Raw genomic sequence first — 15271 nt, 5'->3', positions numbered from 1 at the left:
CATGTGTGGAAACCTAATGATAAAAGTCTTGAATGTGTAAAAGGTCCGGAATGCAAGTGGCAAATACGCAAAGATAATCCTTATGTTTATGAATCCAGTCATAATGCATTTGTAAAAAAAGAGTATATATATAGTTGGGATTAAAAATGTGATGATAGATTTTAATAAACTAAAGTTTTCTTTTTTAATAAAGTTGAAGAATAATTTACATTAATTTAAATATCTCCGTCTTACAATATTGTCTTTTTGAACAAAATTTAGACTACTAAAGCATGGTGTGATATCACATTGACATTTCAATCATGTTGTTTTTTAAATCCAATATTTGATTCAAAAATTGACTATAATTCAAAAGATCAATTTCACAGTTTATTAAAGGGAGCTCAATTAAAGTCTGAGCAAAGATTTATTTATTGGTCACAAGTATTAAACCATGATATATCGAGCTTCGGTATCACATGAACACAAGAGTGATGTATAATAATTTGTCATGACGGGTCAATAGAGTTTGTAGGATTAAGGACTGCCTTTTTGATAAATTAGATTGTGGTAGAAGGACAAGGAGTGTTACTTGTGACATATCTAACAAAGTCAAGTTCAACAAGAAGATAGTGTATTTTTTTATACCAAGTATGATAATTTGAAAGGTAGGTGGAGGGGTTAAACTCAAACAATTATTTTAGTTCCATTGTTGTGGAGTTGTTGTTGGAATGGCGGGTCATATCAATAATTTGTCCATTGCATTGCCTCAAGGATCATAGCATGATTGACTCCTTAACCCTAGGGTGGGACTTGTGTGAGTGTTTTGAGACCACCAAACATGCTTGTATTGTATATTATTGTTTTTCTTATTTTTGATTACTAACCAAAAGCACAAAAATATGTCACTAACTCTTTTGTTTTGAAGCTCAAGTGATCATGTGCTCCCATGCTCCTAGGAGGCTTTTAAGCTCAATGAAATGGCTAGATGAAGATGAGGAAAGCATGACAATGGTCCACAAATCTCCTAATCATCATATATGTCTCTCAAGTATCTCAATTTTCCAATTTGATCAAGATAACCCAAAGGGCTTGAGGATTGTTTTCCAAGGAAACCCTAATTCAACTGTGCTTTGATTGTGCCTTGCTCATGAAGCAACCTCAACCTATGATCAAATTTAATCAAGGTAATTTATGTCATTCATTATTTTATGCATATATGAACTTATGTGAGGATCCTCAATCATTCATTCATCAAGATTTGAAGTTTGGCCTTGAGAAGTTGACCAGTCAAGTCATCTGACTAAACTGAGGATCACTGAGACACAGCTTGTGATGTGTTTGTCAAATGAAGATGACCCTAAGAGAAAAACTATTCTTAAGAATCATATTAACAACTTTCATGTTCATCAAAAATCCATTTGAAACTTGTAAGGTCATCATTCATTTCAAAACATTATAGGTCATTTTGACTAAAACCCTAATTTTGGGTCAACTTCCCAAGGACCTAACTTCCTTAATTTTTATGATTTTGAGGTGAGACCAAATGCATTGGAACGTTTAAGATGTCTACTTAAAATGTTATGTTGGAAAAATTTCATAATCCTAAAATAAATACATGTGATAATACAAAATATTATAGGTCACTTTGGACCAAAGTCATTGAATTTGAAAAATGTCCAACTTCAAGTGCCCATAACTTTCTCAAGAAAAATCCAAATGATACAAAATTTAAGTCCACGTTGATCATATTGGAAAGATATACAACTTTGATGTTGGAGGTTTTTCCATTTGAGGCTTGCATCATTGAAACATAAGGGCTTGAAGAAGCTTGGTTTTGGCAAAAAAATTCAAAGGGGGACCTAGACATGTTTTGTACCCAAACCTTCACAGTCAGTTTTCATAAATTTCCAATTGTCAAATAAATTTTTGCGTAACATGACTTTTGTTCCTTATTTCAAGGGCTTTTCAATCATTACTCACATTAATTTTTTGGACTTTCCATGAGTGAGTTTCGAAGAGCTTCATGATTATGTTCATTTTTGCATTTCACTTTGTAACTTCATGTGCAAGCAAATGCCAAGCTAATTGCATGTCCAATTCACTTCTATTTGATCTCAGCATAGATTTCCATTCATTCTTGGGCCTCACATGCGCCTGTACAGGCCCATGCAAGGAGGATTCAAACTTCATGCACACGAGCCAAGCATTGCCTTGCATCACATTTCAGCTATAAATAGAAGTGCATTCTCATTCAAATGGTAACCAAGTGGAGATCTAAAGTGCTGCTGAATTGAAAACCAAACCCTCACTAAAGGAATTTCCAATTTTCTCTTTCAATTTCAAGCTTGAATTTCAACATCATTAGTTGATCTTCAAAGCTCAATTCCTTAACCTTGCATCACCATCACACTTCCAGGGCAAAAGTAGATCAAGAGCTTGGACAATTCGTGTTGTTTGAAGCTCCATTTCAGAGGTAGAACCTCAAACTTTTTTGATTCAGATCTTACAATATAATGTGAATTTATTTGGTTTGTGCTGTTTTCTGAAGTCCTCATGCATGAGGCAGGCCAGTGGTGGTCTTAATTTTGCAAATCGTGCCATTTCAGTTCATGTACCATGATCTTCAAGCTCATGTTTCTCTCTAAATAGGAACTATGAGGATGATCCATGGTTACAAGGGTGATGTACATCACCTCAGCTTCATTTTGATATCCTCAGTTTTCATTTTCATTAAACTTTGATTTCATGCGCGTGGTGGCCGGATCTGGTTAGATCGCCAGAGAAGATGGTGGTTTCCACCACCATCCCCACGTGGGAGCTTCAGGGCCCTTGGATCTTGTATAAATGTTATAATATTGGCCTTTCATTGTATTGACTTATTTTAAATCAAAGTGTTGTGCGCTTTACTCCAAAGCACCGTGTGACCGCGCCTCTGAGGCATGAGATCATTGCCATGTCAATTAATGAAACCATCTGAGGACGCAGGATTTTCCTGATTTTCTTATTTTTGTTTTAATTCCATTTAATTCCTTTTATTTTCAAAAATTCATAAATATTTTATTTGAAGTCACAAAAATATGAGACCAATGCCAAAAAATTTCTTGAAAAATCTAGTTTCATATTTTGATTTTTAATTATTTTTGTGATTTCATTTAATATTTTGTGAATTATTAGGTTTTTAATAGTTTTAATTCATTTTAAAATACTTTTTGATATTTGAAAAATCCAAAAATATTCTCCTAACACCTATGGATCACGATATGTCAATGAAAAATAGTCTCATCAATTTCTTATTTGATTTGAGATTTATTTGAGATTTTAATTCATATTGTGATATTTTTCATTGTTTTTAATTGTTTTTAAATAGTTTCTGATTTCAAAAATTATTGAGAAAATTTGTCAAAGCTTGTTTGACCATGTTAGACCTATGAGAATTTAATTGGACTTATTGAAGTTGATTTGAATTGAATTTGAGGTTTGACCATATTTTGTTCATTTTATTTTACATTTATTTTTAATTAAAAAAATACCAAAAAAATATGTTTGACTTGTTGACTTGTAATCTTCATTTCTCTTCTGTTTGGCATTGATTAATGATGATTTGATTCACATTTGATCATTTATGTTTGATACTTTATTTCTCTTTCCATCCATTTCATCTTCATCCCATTTCTTTTTATTTTTGGCCAATGAGTTAATGCCTTATGGTTAGTCTTGACAAATGAGAGGTTTAACCTTCTTTGATCCACATCAAACTCAACTTGATCCAAGATCAAGTGAGTTGCTTTGTGTCCAAGATAGGTTGCTTCTTAGTCAAGCAAAAAACCTAAAGTCCATACAAGGCCTTTCTCTTTTCTTTTGGCATGGCAAGTTGGCTTACTAGTCATGATCTCTAACTTGTGTTTATTTGCCTATAGTTTTATTGACCAGCCTCAGATAGGTGTGACTACTACATTAGTCCACTTACGATTGCTTAACATAGCGCTACATTGTCTTATGACAAACTAACATAACTTCACTAATTACTAACTTTAAATTCAAGCATTTAATTTCTTGCAATTTACTTTTAATGCACTTTATTTCTTGCTCATTTATTCATATTGCTTTTCATTTTTCTCACTTGAGCACATATTTTATGTTTATGTCATTTTCCTTTTGCTCATTTGAGCTCATTATTGTATATAAATATATTATTGTCTTGTGTTTGTTTTGTCTTTGTTTTGTGTGAACCATTGCAAAAGGAGAAAGGACTTAGAATTAGGACTTACCTATGCTTAAAGGAGTTCAAGAGCAACTAGGCCACATGCCTTTAGAATGCTAAACTTGTTGAAGAGCAACTAGGCCTCATGCCTTTAGAATGCTAAATTTCAAAGTTGACTTCAAAGGACTTCTCACCTAAACTTATTCTTTATCCATTCCTCTTATTGTGTTGTGAACTTTTTGATGTTTGATCTTGTGTGATAGGGATTCCATCTTGAGATGGAAAAGAGGATCATTGTCATGAATATCCAAGTTAAGAGAGACAAGCCAATTGGAGATCCTAGGAGCTTGAATCCATATTGTTTGATTGCTTGATTGTGTTGCTAAATCCAAAGGAAAGGAGCATCTTGAATCATCTCTATGATTTCAAGAAAAGGAACTCCAAGGGTTTTATCTTCTCCCTCTTATCTTTGTATGCTTTAGGACTAGCCCTTCTCTTCTTCTCTCCACTCTAACCCAAGCCAAAATCTTTTATTTCAAACTTTGACATTGTTTTTAAATTAGAAACCTAGGCCTTATGCCTTTGATTTTTTCAAAATCTTTTCATCAATACTCATTGTGAATAAATCTTAATCCAACTTTGACTTCATTTTGTAAATAAATCTAACTTGTAAATATAACTCACTTCAAGTTGATTTTGTGGTTCCAATGGCCACCTTTGTTAAAACCTTTTCATAAACATTAGTCATAGGTTTGAGTTATCATAGTGGTTGATGTGAATCTCACCTTATCCTTAGTGATTGGATTATAAGTCTTCCGTACTTATTATAGGGTTAACCCCTCACTAGTATGTTGAAGCCCTCCTCACATGGTGGATTGTTGGTTTAGGTTGAGTTTTCTCCCTTTGATAACAAAAGACCTTAATACTTTTGATCAAATCAATTCACCAATCTTTGAGATTTTTACCCCGAACTACGAGATTTTGATCCTACCTTTGTGATGGTACGTAGGCAATGGATTCAGCCATTCAAACAAACAAAAATTGTAAATACAATCTATTCTTTTCTCATCCCCCCAATCTTTTGCACATATTTTCACAAATACCAACCTACAACACATGTTTGCAAAAAGAGGTTCCCTTAGAGTACTAAGGATGTTTTGGGTGCGTAAAACCTTCCCATTTCATAACCAACCCCCTTACCTAGATCTCTGACATTTTATTAGTTTTTGATTTGATAAAACTTCTTACTTGGCTTTTGTTCGCTTTTTAGCCTTTCCTTTGGATAAATAAAAGTGCGGTGGCGACTCGAATTGTATGTTTACTTTTGGTTTAGTCAATAAACCTAAAGGTAACGAATACCCGGCTACAGTAAACAAAATGGTAATAACTCGTCTAAGTTAGAATGAACCCTAGATATTCTCCATGACTTGGTTAGCAAGTTGGTTAGTTTATATTAGTTACTTGGAGTGCATGTAACTTACTTGTATATATACATGTATAGTGTAATTTATTTTATCAATCCAGTACAACTACTTTTCATTCTCTCTCATTTTTTTCTCACCTAAATGTATCAGCACTGCAAAGTCAATCACTTAACTGAAACTCACACTTATCACAAAATAGTAAAATAATAATGATTTGAAACATAAATTCTACTAGAAATCGTTAATGATCGTTTAACATTAGATATCATTAATGTTTCTTGTAAGTTTTATTTTTTCCATATCTTCTAACGAATTTCATTTAATTAAAGTTCATTTTAAACTAATCTTATAACCCTTATGTTCATAAAATATTTATAATTACAATCCTTATTATTAACAGCAACAATGAAAGAAACATTGCTTGTCAAATTTATTGCAAATACATCCACAAACATAATAATACAAAATACTCTAATTCTTATATTATTTTACCATGTATCAAATACATTTAATTGGGAATGTATAGGGTTTAAAACTCGTAAAGTTACAATTAAAAACTGCTTAAATATTGATGATCCAGAATATGATATGAAAAAAATAGGATCATTGTTGTAAGACCCCAATTTTGACCCTAAGATCCCTTATGCAATCTCATCATTTGCATTGGCTTTGGGATCACACCTTGGTATCCTCCTCACCCCTTATTCATTGGGTTTGCATTGAGAGAGATAACTAAGAATTTATGATTGTATTATACTTTATTTTTGTTTGTTTACTAACTAAAATACAAAAAATATGTCTAGTATAGTTTCATTTCTTTTGTAGGTAGTGTGTGCATCCATTTGTGCCTTATCAAGCTCACATTTAGGGTTTGAAACCCTCAGTACAATAGATCAATCATGGAAAGGTTCACTATGGTTCTAAACATCATATATGGATCCCCATGTTCTTTATTTGTCATTTTAATCAAGAATTCACCAAGAGTTTGAAGCTTGTTTGTCTTGGAAGCCCTAATTCATCTAGGTATCTTGTGTGTCTTCCTTAGCAAGTTTCTTCAATATTTGGTCAAAGATCATTAATTTATACTCCATTTTACTTTATCATAAGCATATAAGATCCTCCATGAGCCCCAAATAGCAAAATAACTTCTAGTTTGCAAGTTGATTCAAGGAAGTTGACTAGAGAAGTCAACTAGTCAAATCTAGGGTACCCTAGACCCTATCTCCTATATTTTTTGTCATATGAAAATAATTCCAAGATAAATATTACTCTTTATGACATTACAAACAACTTTAATGTCGGCATCAAGAGCTATTTTTTCTTGGAAAGTCACTTTTTATGGTGAAAGATTATAGGTCATTTTGTTTGTGCCCTAGATAGGAGGTCAACTTCCAAGAACCATAACTTGCTCAATATTTATGATATGAAGGTCATCCAAGTTTCATGATCACTTTCAAGATGTATTCTTTAAATTTTATTCTTTGATAAATGTCAAATTCTACTTGCAAGGGCATGTACTAAGAGGAAACACTATAGGTCATTTTGGGCCATCATCATTGAACAAGAATTTTCCTCAACTTCTAAAATCCATAACTCCCTCATGAAAGATTCAAATGGTGTCAAATTTGTGACCAAATTGAAGAGGATTGAAAGAGCTACAACTTTCAAGAAGGAACCAAGATCATTTGAAGCTCATAGAAAATGTTATTCAAGGTGGAAAAATGGACCATTTGACTTTTAACATAGAAACTTTTCAACTATGTTTGATTCCTCCAACTTCCACACCAAAACTCATCATGATCCAAGCTCCAAATGGAAAAAGTTTCAACATCAAAGTTGTTTCCTTTCATGCTAGCTTTCGAAAGAGTCAAAGATCATGACATTTGGATTAATTTTGAGGGACTTGCGCATGGATGCATTGCATGGCCCTATTTGGAAACTTCTGTGATCAATTTTCAACCAACATTGCATGGCTTCATGAATTGCTTTAAGAATCACATGTGTACGAATTTGGACTTATTTCAATCATCATTTGGGGCTTGTTGCATGCCCATGCAACCATGCACACCAAGTTGCTATTTTTGGCCATTTTTTTGGAAGTGTGTGGAAATGAATCTTTGAGCTTATAAATACATGCCCTTTGCCTCATAACTAAGGACCCTTGGCCTAAGCTTTGACCTGCAAACTCTCCCAACCTCCATTGATATAATTCCTTGAAAATTTCTCTCAAAATCAAGTTTTAATTTCCATTCTGTTTTGGAATTGAAACTCCAAGAGTTCAAAACCTTTTTGCATCCAAATCACCTCCTGCAAGCTAGTAGAAGCAAGGCCAAGCAAATTGGAATCAAGATCAAGCTTCATCACTGCAAACAGAAGGTAAATTTTCATAAACTTTCCTTCTTCGATTCTCCCCTAGTTCTCCATCATTTCTCTTAATTTTTGGTTGGCTGAAGTCCTACCAATGTAGGCAATAAGATTGAGTTGCTTTGAGGTCAAATCAAAGAAACTCAGTTCTTCCACCTCATTTTTCAATTCCATATATCTACTTGTATAGTGAGAATTGGAAGAAATGGAGGTCATATTCGTACTCTCCGTCATTTTATCTTTAAATTGGTATATAGATCTTTCATTTTGGTGAAGTTTTGAGTTGGACCAGTCCGGTGGAGGCCACCGGAGAAGATGATCGGAGTTGGGGCCCTGGTGATGCATTGACACAACCCCAAGCCATCTGATCTGGTCCCCACGTTCTAATATGGGCCCTTGGTTTCAATTACCAATTTTGCCATGCGTTGACTTGATGGGTTGCACACGTGTGACCATCAGATATGCCACCTCAATTAATGAGGGAGATCCGATGGCCCTTGTGTTTTTCTATTTTTATTTTTATTTCTTATTTAAATAACTTATTTTGTTTAATTCATAATAATTTCATTTTTAATCCAAAAAATATAGGACTTTCACCAAAAAAAACTTTAAATAATTTCCTCTTCAATATTTTGAATTAAAAACATTTTTGGGATTAATTTTGATATTTTTTTGTGAATCAAATAATTTTGACTTGTTTTTAAATATTTTTAAATACTTCTGACTTTCTAAAAATTCTCAATTTTTTTGTCTAAGGTCCTTTGACCTTGTTTGACCTATGATAAATCCCTTGGTCATTTATTTGGTGATTTGAAGGGACTTGAGGTTTTTCCTTTTTTAAAATGCATTTTATTCCATTTTAAATTGATCTTTAATTGTTTAAATGCTCAAAAATATTGTTGACCCATTTGGTTGACCTTGTGTGGTTTCATCTTCTGTTTGGCCTTGATCATGGTTGATTTGAACTTCCATTTGATCAATACTATTGGATTTAGGGGGTTGATGAAGTGTACACTTCATCCCTCAAGATGAATGGGTAGTATTGATCAGATGAAATTCATCTCTTGATCAATTTAGGGTTTCTATTTCCATCTCCCTTTTCATCTTCATCCATCTTCTTCCCTAATCCATCATTGACCAATGATTTCTCTACAATCCAAATGCTATTTGATTCATCAATGACCTTGTGTCAGATGAATCAACATGAGCTTGGTTGAGATATGTTCATCCCTTTTTTTGTGATATGCTTTTGGAGTTTGGTTCTTTCTACCATGTCTCTAGCATGCATTAACACCAATATTTTTATTGCCCGATCTCAGATAGTTGTGACTTCTACATAAGTCCAATTACGATTGCTTAACATAGAGTTAACTCTGTCCCAAAAAGGCATAACATTCTTGTAAGTGAGATTGTAAGTCTCTCATTCTTCATGGCATTGTGTGAAGACTTAACATTTTTTCAATTTGTGAGAGCTAGTGGCATACTTGTTGATTTGTCCAAGTTGGAGCCCTTCTCATAGATGATGTCTTGGTTCATGTCTTCATGCTTATAAGTGGATGGTTGAGTGTTCTCCAAAGAATGACTTAAACAATTGAATCCTCTACTAACATCTCACTAACTTCTCTTTATTATTGCTTTACTTTTATGTCATTTACTTAATGCAATTTAAATTTTAGTACCTTTATCATTCATTGCCATTTACATTTCATACAACTTGTTTATGTTTCAGTCATCCTAACTTTGCTCACTTGAGCCATATCTTTGTGCTTATATACATTGTGTGCTTGTGATTTTGTTCTGTTTGTGGTTTTAGGACCTTAAAATATATAATAACAACAAAAACCATAAAAAAATATGTTGATGGACTGTTGGACATCTGCTCTTGACTTGATCTAAACTGTTGGACTTAGAGTATGCAACATCCCCATGCTTTGAAGGACTTGGCCAATGCCATTATCTACGACTGAGTTACTTTGACTGTGTCATTCATCTGATGCAAGCCTTGAGATTTCACTTGGTTTATCTGTTACTTTATCTTTGTGCTTAAATTGTTATACTATTATTGTTGTTTATGTCTGATGATTGTTTCTATGAGTTTGCCACAAGGAATATTTCATCTGATACATTTGAAGACATGGAAGACAACTTGCTTTTGGAGTGTTTGCTTGGATTTTATGGCTATCTTTATTTGATGCCTTGGTCTTCATATTAATTTCTTGGATATTGATTATGCTTGTTGCTTGCTCAATAGTCCAAAGGAAATGGGTTTCTATCTGACATTCTTGTCTTGTGGATTTCTTCTCATTGGTCAGATCTTTTAAACTCTAAACTTTTAATTTTGTCTAGGATAGTACCTTCATATCCTCCTTTATTTATTTAATTTCAAAATATCTCCCTCATTTTAAAAACTTTCTTTGCTTGTGTTTTCAACTTAGACATGTTTTAATGAGTAGAAACTTTGGCCTTATGCCATTGATTTTCAAATATTTTCTTAATCAAACTTGTGAATAAACTTAACTATATTGACTATAATTTCAAAAGGCAAAAAGAACTAACAACCTCATCTAATTATTTTGGTCGTTTTGTTCCTTTTTCCTTTTAAACTTTTCAAAAGAGAGTGTTTAGATTTGAGTTATCTTAGGTTGAGATATAATTCTCCCATTCTATGATATATTTGATTGTAAGTATTTCCATTTATTAAGGGCTAATGACATACTTGTTTATTGAATCCAAGTTGGAGCCCTCCCTCTTAAGTGTTTTAAAGTACTCACTTACTAGAATATTATGCCTTGTGGGACATATTTAGCTCTATGTTAAATAATCGTAATTGGACTTATGTAGAAGTCACAACTATCTGAGGTCAGGCAATAAAACTATTGGTGTTAATGCATGTTAGAGACTTCGTTTTAAGAACCAAACTCCTAAAACATACCACACACAAAAATAAAATGGGATGGACCTATCTTAATCCAGCTCATGTTGATTCATTTGACACAAGGTCATTGATGAATCAATTATCATTTGGACAGAAGAGAAATCATTGGTCATTGATGGATTGGGGAAGAATAGGGATGAAGATGAAGAGGGAAGGGGAAATAGAAACTCAAATTAATCACAGGAGGAAATTCATCTGATTAATACTATCCGTTCATCTTGGGGGGATGTAATGTATATTTCATCAACCCCCTAAATCCAATGATATTGATCAAACAAAAGTCAAATCAACCATGACCAATGCCAAATAGAAAGCCAAACATCTCAAGACCAATTAAATGGATGAACATAATTTTTAAACAATTATTCAATTAAAAAAATCAAAGTTAAAATGAACTAAAATGCATTTTTAAATGGACAAAACCTCAAACCCCTTCAAAACACCAAATAAATGGCCAAGGGATTTATCCTAGGTCAAACAAGTTCAAAGGACCTTAGACAAAAAAATTTCACAATTTTTAGAATGTTAGAAGTATTTTAAAATATTTAAAAACAAGTCAAAACTCATTTAATTCATGAATTAAATAAAATAAATGGATTAAACAGAAAATCAAAAAATAGAAAGAAATTCAAAAAAAAACAAGGGTCATCAGATCTCCTTCATTAATTGAAGTGGCAGATCTGATGGCCAAACGTGTATCATCCACCATATGCCTTAGTCAACGCACGCGTAGCCTTGGTAATCAAAACAGATGGACCAGATTAGAACGTGACCTCATGATCAGATGGTCTGGACAACACCAACACACCACCAGAGCCCTAGCTCCGGTCATCTTCTGTAGTGGACCTCACCGGACTGGTCCACCACCAACCATCATTAAAATAAAGAGTGAGTACACCATTTTAAAGAAAAAATGCTCAGGAGCTCGAACTTGGCCTCGATTTCACCCAATTCTAAGTATATTGAAAGATACGTGGACTTGAAGTTTGAGGTGCATGATCTGAGTTACTTCGATTTGGCCTCAAAGCGACTCAATCTTGTTGACTACTGTCATACCCCGATTTTGGTCCTGAATTTTTCATGTTTGTTTGGCATGCTTGGCCTAACCTTGCTTTGGTTTTATATGAGGTTTGGTTTTGATTCAAAGTCATGGTGTTGTGAGTGTGGATACATCTATGGTCTGGGTCATCTGAACAACCAAGTTTCTTGTGTTTCTAGCCACTTGTTGGTCATGCCATTGGTGCATGGACACTTTGTCAAAACCCTAGCCTTGTGGTCTCATTTGATGTTTTTGTTCATATATATTATTAGTCAAGTTATTTTCTTTTTCAAAGTCAAGCACTCAAGTCATAAACAAAACAATTTGGAAACCAGCTTCAAACCATTTTGTTAATCCATTCCAATCCATACAAGAAAATACAAAATTTGGCATTTTTGACCAACTGTTGACTTCAGTCAACAGTTGACTTTTTTGGTCAACTTTGACCAAAGTCCATTAAACCCAAAATCTACCCATAATTTTCCATTTAAATATCCATTTACAAAGAAATCAAAAAGAAAATACATTTTGACCATTTGTTGACTTTGGTCAACAATTGACTTTTGGTCAACTTCGACCAAAGTCAACTTTCACTTGCTCTTGCCCATCCAACTTGGCCTGGCCTTTTTCTTCAATACATCACCCAATCTTCATGTTTGTTGTTGATTTTTCTTGGTTTCTTCCATTACAAAGCTATCCATTATGCACTCCACTGTAAGCCTTCGTCGGAATCTCTCTCTCAATTTCAACAAGGATTCGAGAAGTGGAATAACAGCCACGAGTATTGTCCATCATAAGCTTGATCGGTTTCAATACGGCGTCATGCGGGAGGAAGCGCTGACAGAGATAAATCTTCACTAAATTATTTGAGGTTTAAGAATGAAGTTGGGAACCTGTTGCACCAGAAAATGTTGGTTCCACTGCTGTCGTAACTGTTGTTGTTCCTGAGCGGTTTTGCGTCGTGGAAGAAATCTTATGATGTTGCTGGCAAATCGTGAGCTAAGTCCAAATGATACAAGACCCCACATAGTTCAAGCAGGCCATCAACCACAACTCTTTCTAATAAATACAAACACCTGTGTTGCAGTCCTGGAGATAAGTCTGAGCATGTTAGGCTGAGTATAAAGGATGTTCAAAAAACAGAATAAAAGGTTTGAAGGATAAGATTGGAAACTGGATTCATTTCATAAAGATCCTACCAAATTGCTGATTATGGGGAGAAAGAAACATGTGTTCAAATATTTGATGGTAAAGAGTATGTAAAAAAAAAACTCCTTGCTTTGCTGAAGCCACCGGCAACAACGTCGCTATCCTTCATAGTTTCGGAGAGGTTGTTACCCGAAGCAAGAGGTCACCGGGAGAACTGTTTGTCCTTCTCGACATGTATGAGATAACGTCAATCAGAGATTGAGATACTATCTAAAAGTAGAGTTCACGCTGAAATGCGGGAAACGCAAGTCACAAGGCAAACCTACAAGTGCAAACCAAAGCATCCTGCAATGCACCAGTAACAACAAGTCAGCAACAACGGGTAACAAGAAACCAACTGAATCCAAAAACATTCAGTGTAAATAACCAAAGCATCATTAAAACCCCGATCGTCCACCATGTTCCAAGCTTTCTCATTCAGCGCCATGATGTACCATGAACAGCAAGTATGGCATTGACTATTCCCTGCATTATAAGTCATAGTAGCTCATGACGCAATAGCCGACATCTGCAACAGCTAATGTAGGAGAATCACTTATACCGGCAAACGCTGGCAGCAAACTAACTTCCTGCATGAAAAGGTTACAACGGAATTCTTCAAGAATTAATCCATGAACCCGACGACCCTGCATCATATCAAAGCAATGAGCAAATGAGACATAACGGCAACATAACCGCAAACATAAACACATGCTCACATCTATTATTGTTACTGCTTCCTCTGTCACGTAATTATATCTAATAATGATCTGAATCCCTCATTTGCCAACCCTTGTTATCTGCTCAAAGATCCATTGTCAACTCCACTTCTTCAAGTTGTGCCTCCTCTATGTTTCCCCATCTGCTTCCGAGACTCTTCACGTTTATGCTATTTTAACCGGCTAGAACTGGGAGAACAGATTCACGTTGCCGTTATGAGGATGTTATGAGGATGGAACGGGATCAATTTGTCTCTGTTGCGAATAGTGTTATCAATATGTATGTTAAGGCTGGTGGTGTCTACTATGCGAGAAGTACAAAGTGAATTTAATGGAACACCGTCATACCTGACTGTGCTATGAGTGGTTTAGAGGAATATTCTTTAAGGAGGCTTGTTGATTTATTACAGAGTGGACTGTTGCCGGACCAATTCACCATTGCAACTGTTCTAAGGGTTTGTTCCTCTCCTGAAGAAAGTTATTGTCTTGATAGACAGGTGCATACCTGTGCTTCAAAATTTGGGATCATCTTAAATTGATGCCTACTCTAAATGATGAAATGAGGAAATAAGATAGGTCTTCTTCATACCTGTGTTGCCCATGAGGCTGCCGATGAGTTTCCATAAATCTGTTGCATGGAAACTTACTGAAGAGGCTTCTTCTCATCTGCCTTCAGGTCCTGTTGATTTGCTCTCTCTGTCGGAGAAAAGGAGCACATACAATCCATATTTTTTCTCCTTGTCAATATGCTGCTTTACCAAGGATATATACCAGTTCACTATAGAAGACTTGCAGATGATAAGTTGATTCTTTGAGCGATAGTAATGACTTTCATGATGAGACAACCGGTAATTTGACGGTGACACGATTGTTGGACCTCTACCGTTTGTTGAGGGGTCTTGGCAATATGAACTACCATATTTACTATAGTCAAGAAGATGAGGAGATCATATTCCAGCTCATGAGTAATGGCAAAGAAGATTTATCTTCTACAAGAATTCACACGGCATCCTTGAAATGGTTGTTTCGACAAGAGAACATAATTGAATCGTTGTGCCATCAGATTTTAAAATACTGCAGGAACTAACATGACATATGCACCAACATCTTTCGATACACACGTCCTAGAATTCATATCCTCCAACAAGAGGCAACCCTGCAAAAGCAAATCCAGCACCGAACATGGGTGAAATGGGAGCATATCACAAGAACTCTGCACCCGAAGCATTATGCAGCAAACTCGGTAGAACCGGATTCCACTCAACCACCCACGCTAGCCGCCAACGACAACCAACCTACTGCAACTGACATGCCATGCACTTACAATATCAGTTCACCTCGCCAGCTTGCACCTCCAAAGTCATTGAACCTACATAAACAAAACCAACCAGAAGCATCAATGCATAATTCATGAATGTG

General features: G+C 34.8%; 1 long non-coding RNA gene across 1 annotated transcript; it reads right to left on the bottom strand.

The window, feature by feature from the left end:
- Window positions 1-13914: 13914 nt before the first annotated feature.
- On the bottom strand, window positions 13915-14577 carry LOC127108392 (uncharacterized). Its single transcript, XR_007796037.1, has 3 exons — window positions 14442-14577; window positions 14201-14357; window positions 13915-14041 (listed from the first exon to the last, which is right to left on the bottom strand). It is a non-coding gene; the product is annotated as an uncharacterized LOC127108392 (long non-coding RNA).
- Between the last annotated feature and the right edge of the window lie 694 nt (window positions 14578-15271).

Source organism: Lathyrus oleraceus, chromosome 7 (genome assembly GCF_024323335.1).
Source record: "Lathyrus oleraceus cultivar Zhongwan6 chromosome 7, CAAS_Psat_ZW6_1.0, whole genome shotgun sequence".
Classification (NCBI taxonomy): Eukaryota; Viridiplantae; Streptophyta; class Magnoliopsida; order Fabales; family Fabaceae; genus Lathyrus; species Lathyrus oleraceus.
The sequence above is the reverse complement of the archived record's forward strand: the minus strand, read 5'-3'. Positions and strand labels throughout refer to the sequence as shown.